Below are 6,518 nucleotides of genomic sequence, written 5' to 3'. Positions count from 1 at the left end.
GGGCTGTGCACGCTGAGGACAGGCACCCAGGGGCCGCTTTTAGAGCTGGGGATCAGCCCCACCCCTTTCCCCAGTCTTCTTCTTCCTGTCCCCCCGCCCCCGGCCGCCCCGGCCTCTGCCCTGTCTCACTGTCACTCACGCAGACTCTCACACTTTCCAGAGCCTTCTAAAAATGTGACTCAGGTGGGAAGTGCAGTGGGGAGCCTCCAGCTTTCCCTTCTTGGACACATCACTTGGTGCCACGAAATACTTACTGAGGACTTCCTGTGTGGGCCATGCACTGTTGTAGGTGTGGGGGATGCAGCAATGAACGAGAGTCACAAGGGCCCCTGCTCCAATGGTGGGCCTCTTCTGGTGGGGTCAGAGAGACAAGAAACCTCATAAACAAGAAAATAATATGTTGTGGGTTTTTTTTTCTTTTTCCTTTTGAGATAGAGTCTCACTCTGTCACCCAGACTGAGAGTGCAGTGACATGATCTCAGCTCACTACAACCTCCACCTCCTGGCTTCAAGTGATTCTCCTGCCTCAGCCTCCCAAGTAGCTGGGACTACAGATGCCCCCAACCACATCCAGCTCCTTTTTGTATTTTTAGTAGAGATGGGGTTTCATCATGTTGGTCAGGCTGGTCTTGACCTCCTGACCTCAAGTGATCTGCCTGCCTCAGCCTCCCAAAGTGCTGGGATTACAGACGTGAGCTGCCACACACGGCTTTCTGTTGTGGTTTGATGTGAAAAGTGCAAAAGCAGAATGAAGGCGTGGATGTGTGCTCTCTGTGTGTGTGTGTGTGTGTGTGTCTGAGTCGGCATGCATGTGTGCATGTGGGTTTGTGTATTCAGTTGTGTGCATGCAAGTTTGTATTGTGCACATGTGTGCAGGTGCATGGCTGTGTATGCACACATGTGCTGGTGTGTACATGTGTGTGGATCTGCAGGCAGGTGCATGCATACGTGTGTGGTGCGTCTGTGTGCATGTGGTTTGTGTACATACATGCACGTGCATATGTGTGCATATATGTGCATGCATTGTACGTGCAAACGGGCATGCATGTGTGTGCTGTGTGCATGTGTGTGCTTGTGTGTACCTGTGCACTGGTGTGTGTGTGTGTGCGCGTGTGTGCGCAGGCGTGTGCATATGTGTGGAGAGGTCCATGTATGACAAATAAGTGAGGTCCAGGTGGGTTCGGTTGGCAGAGAGGAGGGGTGACGACCAAAGTCAGTTTCCCTCTCTGCTCTCTGCTCCAGTGACCCAGATCCCAGAGCGCGTGCATGCATTCATGCGTGGATTTCAAACATTGGAATTCATAGTCCGGTGTTAGACCCACTGTTCACCCAGTAAACCAAGCCTAAGACCTGGAAGTCCCTCCCTCTGCCTTGTCCCCACATTCTACCCTGCAGCAAGTCCTGTTCAGTCAAGCTCCAAGCCAGATCTCAAATCCCACCGCCGGTTTCCATCCCTGCTGCTATCACCCTAGCTCAGTGCTGTGAATTGAGTGTTTGTGTCTGCCCATCCCCCCTGCCAACCTCCAATGTATATGTTGAAGCCCTAATCCCCAATGTGATGGTGCTAGGTGATGGGGCCTCTGGGAGGTAACCAGGTCATGGCGTTGGAGCCCCATGATGGGATCTGCATCAAAATAGGAAGAGACAGGAGGTGTTCACTCTCTCCTCCATGTGAAGATGCAGCAAGAAGGTGGCCGTCTAGAAACCAGGAAGAGCCCTCACCAGAACCTTAGCCTGCTCTGGAATTCCAGCCTCTAGAACTATGATACATAAACGCTTGTCATTCACGCCATGTAGTCAGTGGTATCCTGTTACAGCGCCCCAAGCTGACTGAGACGCTAAGGTACCCGCATGTCTCGCTTTGACTGTTGCAGTAGCTTCCTCATTAGGTGCCTAGATGTCCTGCTTTACCTGTGGCTGCTTTAAAATTCACGTTTTACCCTCTAGCTAGTGCAAGCTCACTTACTTACTTGGATTTTGTTTTCTTGGGGTAAAAGTCACATAACAAAACTATTTAAAAATTAGTAACTCAGCCAGGCGCAGTGGCTCACGCCTGTAATCCCAGTACTTTGGGAGGCCGAGGTGGGTGGATCACCTCAGGTTGGGAGTTCGAGACCAGCCTGACCAACATGGAGAAACCCAGTCTCTACTAAAAATACAAAAATTATCCGGGTATGGTGGCACATGCCTGTAATCCCAGCTACTTGGGAGGCTGAGGTAGGAGAACCGCTTGAACATGGGAGGTGGAGGTTGCAGTGAGCCGAGATCGTGCCATTGCACTCCAGCCTGGGCAACGAGAGCAAAACTCTGTCTCAATAAAATAAAATAAAATAAAATAAAATAAAATAAAATAAAATAAAATAAAATAAATCAGTAACTCGGCTGGGCGTGATGGCTCACTCCTGTAATTCCAGTGTGTGGTGGTGGCCACCTACTTGCTGGAGTCTCCTCTGTTGACAACTGCTGTGCACTGAGTGGGGGAATCTCCTGCTGAATTACTGGGTGAATTGCAGAGATGGGAGCTAGGCTCTCTGGAGAAAAAAATTCTCTGGGATATGAGTCACTGGAGCAGAGACAGAAATTGACTTTGGTGGTCACCTGTCATCCCTGCTAACCTGACTTTCCTGGCCCTCCAGGCCACATGCCTCAGATGGGTCACTCTTTGTCCAGAGAATGTCTCCAGTGGCTGGTAGCAAAGCCTGCCCACCATCCCAGATGGCCCATCCTAAGCAAACAGGCTATTCCAGGCTGGAAATTTCCTCTTTCATTTGTTTGTTTGTTTGTTTGATTGATTGAGACAGGGTCTTGCTCTGCTGCCCAGGCCGGAGTGTAGTGATACAATCACAGCTCATTGCAGCCTTGAACTCTTGGGCTCAAGCCATCCACCTCGGCCTCCTATGTAGCTGGGACCACAGGCATTCACCATTACACCTGGCTAATTAAAAAGCAAAGTTTGTATATTAGATACTGGGTCCCTCATCGTCCCACCTTGGCCTCCCAAAGTTCTGGGATTTCAGGTGTGAGCCACTGTGCCTGGATCCCTCCCTCCCTCCCTCCCTTTCTTTCTTTCTTTCTTGTCACCCAGGCTAGAGCACAGTGGTGTCATCTTGGCTCACTGCAACCTCTGCCTCCTGGGTTCCAGAAATTTTCCTGCCTCAGCTTCCTGAGTAGCTGGGATTACAGGCACCTATGACCATGCACAGCTAATTTTTGTATTTTTAGTAGAGAAGGGGTTTCACCATGTTGACCAGGCTAGTCTCGAACTCCTGACCTCAGGTGATCTGCCCTCCTCGGCCTCCCAAAGTGCTGGAATTATAGATTTGAGGCACTGCGCCTGGCTTCTGTCTTGTTTCAGAAGTATCTTGGTAATATCCTTGATTCTACTTCCTGACTCTGAAAACTAAAAACACTTCTCTGGCCCTTTATAGATAAAGCTTGCTGCCAGCTTGCCCCTGAGCTCAGGCTAGGACACCAAGCGACCTTCACTGGGGCCCCTGGGCTTTTGCTCACTCTGCCCCGGCAGACGTCTTGGGTCTTTCTTTGTACTTCCTCTTCCTACTGGTGGGAACCATCTTCTCCAGATCTCCAAAGCCAGTTTCCCCTGGTCATCTGTGTCTTGACTCAAGAAACTTCTCCTCACAGGAGCCCTCCCTGTATTGAGCAGTTGTCTCCCAAGAGACAGAACCAATAGAAGACAGACAGATAGAGGTAGAGATAGAGACCTACAGGCTGGACGCGGTGGCTCACGCCTGTAGTCCCAATACTTCGGGAGGCCGAGGCATGTGGATCACCTGAGGTTGGGAGTTCGAGACCAGCCTGGACAATATGGTGAAACCCTGTCTCTATTAAAAATAAAAAATTAGCTGGGTGTGGTGGCACACTCCTGTAATCCCAGCTACTCGGGAGGCTGAGGCACGAGAATCACTTGAACCTGGGAGGCGGAAGTTGCAATGAGCTGAGATTGTGCCATTGCACTCCAGTCTGGGCAATAGTGTGAGACTGTGTCTCAAAAAAAAAAAAAAAAAAAAAATACCAGGCACACTTGGTCACGCTTGTAATTCCAGCACTTTGGGAGGCCGAGGCGGGCAGATCACTTGAGGTTCGGAGTTTGAGACCAGCCTGACCAACATGGAGAAACCCAGTCTCTACTAAAAATACAAAGAATTAGCCGGTTGTGGTGGTGCATGCTTGTAATCCCAGCTACTCAGGAGGCTGAGGCAGGAGAATCGTTTGAACCTGGGAGGAAGAGGCTGCAGTGAGCCAAGATCATCCCATTGCACTCCCACCTGGGCAACGAGAGCAAAACTCTGTCTTAAAAAAAAAAAAAAGAAAATCTATAGAGACAGACATAGATACAGAAAGCTAGAGAGAGACAGGAGACCGAGATACAAAGATGGAGAGAGAGAAACAGAAGAATAGCGTCAGAGAGATCGCAACACATTTAATTCAAGGAATTAGCTCACACGATCACAGCTGGTAAGTCAGAAATCCACAGGACAAGCCAGTTAGGCTGGAGGCTCAGGAAAGAGGTGATACTGCAGTCTTAAAGGCTGGAAACTCAGGCAGAATTTCTAGGTCGCAACCTTGAGGCAGAATTCCTTCTGCAGGAAACTTTGGTGTTTATTCCTCAGACCTTCCGCTGATCAGATGCGGCCCACTCTCATTACCAAGGCTCGTCTCCTGTACTGAAAGTCAGCTGTGGTTGTTGATGTGAATCCCATCTGAAAAATATCTTTCTAGCCAGGTGTTATGGATCACACCTGTAATCCCAGCACTTAGGGAGGCAGAGTGGGGCGGATTGTCTGAGCCCAGGAGTTTGAGACCTGTCTGGGCAAAATAGTGAGACCCTGTGGGAAGTAGAAAAGGTCCTTTTTAAAGTTTCCTTTCTTGTTAAAGAATAAGTGTGCTAATAATTTTGTTAAACCCTGTCCTGTGTAGCTGTTAGACACGCCATGCTTACAGGCACGTAGTACATTCTATGTCCTTGTACTTTAACCAAGATATCTGTGCTGGACGTGCTCACACACATGTCCCAGCTCTCCATTGCTTTTACCTGTTTAGAAAAGTTTTAATGATTAGCCAATCGGGTTTTAGTTTAGATTGTGAGGTCTGGCTTCACCCAGTGGGGATCAGACACAGCAGTAAGGACGACCCCAGGTGCGTAAGGGATAAATTTGTCTGCTTTTCCTTTGTTCATTGTACTCTAGTGGCATCGTGGCTAGGGAGGGTACACTTCCTGCAGTCCAGAAAGTAAAAATCGTGTTGCTGAAAGATCCTTTGTTTCAGTGCTAATTTTTCTTTGTGGCACTGAGCATCTATTTCCAACAGATCCCATTCTCAACAAAAAAGGAAAGAAAAAAATGACAAAAAATAAAGAAATATACATTTCTAGCAGCATTTAGACTAGTGTTTTACAGACAACTGGTCACCTAGCCTAGCTATGTTATCCCATACATTAGCCCTCATGCCACTCAAGCTAAGTGATCTTCTTAACTGCTGGACCTACCGCATGGGTGAACAGAACGTTCCTTTCTGGCCATCCTCACTGTCCAAAATCCATTCCACAATGCCCTCCTTTTTGGGGGACAGTGGGGAGGATGGAGTCTTGCTCTGTGGCCCAGGCTGGAGTGCAGTGGCGCCATCTCAGCTCACTGCAACCTCCGCCTCCTGGGTCCAAGTGATTCCCCTGCCTCAGCTTCCTGAGTAGCTGGGATTACAGGTGCCTGCCACCATGCCCAGCTAATTTTTTCTATTTTTGGTAGAGACGAGGTTTTGCCATGTTGGCCAGTCTGGTGTCGAACTCCTAACCTCAAATGATCCACCCGCCTCAGCCTCCCAAAGTGCTGAGCTTACAGGCATGAGCCATCGCACCCGGCCCCTTACTGTCTTCAAGGGTTCTTTCCTCCTCCCCCTTTTAGAATGTAAGATTTATAAGATCCTATCTGCACAATTCACAGCCTCAAGTGATAGGTTTTAGCTCAAAATAAAAGCAAACACAAAACTCTCATGTTGAAGAAATGAATCAAATGGATTGCAGACAGGAGAAAGGGGGAGTGAAGTCCGGGCGCAGTGGCTCAGGCCTGTAATCCAAGCACTTTGGGAGGCAGGGGCAAGTGGATCACTTGAGGTCAGGAGTTCGAGATCAGTCCCTGGCCAGCATGGTGAAACCCCGTCTCTACTAAACGTACAAAAAATTTAGCTGGGCGTGGTGGCACATGCCTGTAATCTCAGCTACTTGGGAGGCTGAGGCAGGATAATTGCTTGAACCTGGGAGGTGGAGGTTGCAGTGAGCCGAGATCACACCATTGCACTCCAGCCTGGGGAAAAGAACAAGTCTCAGTCTCAAAGAAAAAGAAAAAAAAATGGAGGAGTGAATAAGAAAAGAAATGAGAAGAAGGATGTGAAGTAGAGTGGTGGGCTTGGCAGATGTCAGCTGGGACACCCAGTACCTAGTGAGTTATGAAGCTTTGGCCGGAGGCTTTGGCATTTGGGAGCTGGATGGAGCAGGGTGGGTGTGC

Source organism: Saimiri boliviensis, chromosome 14 (assembly GCF_048565385.1).
Source record: "Saimiri boliviensis isolate mSaiBol1 chromosome 14, mSaiBol1.pri, whole genome shotgun sequence".
Taxonomy (NCBI): Eukaryota; Metazoa; Chordata; class Mammalia; order Primates; family Cebidae; genus Saimiri; species Saimiri boliviensis.
This window is presented reverse-complemented; position numbering follows the sequence as displayed.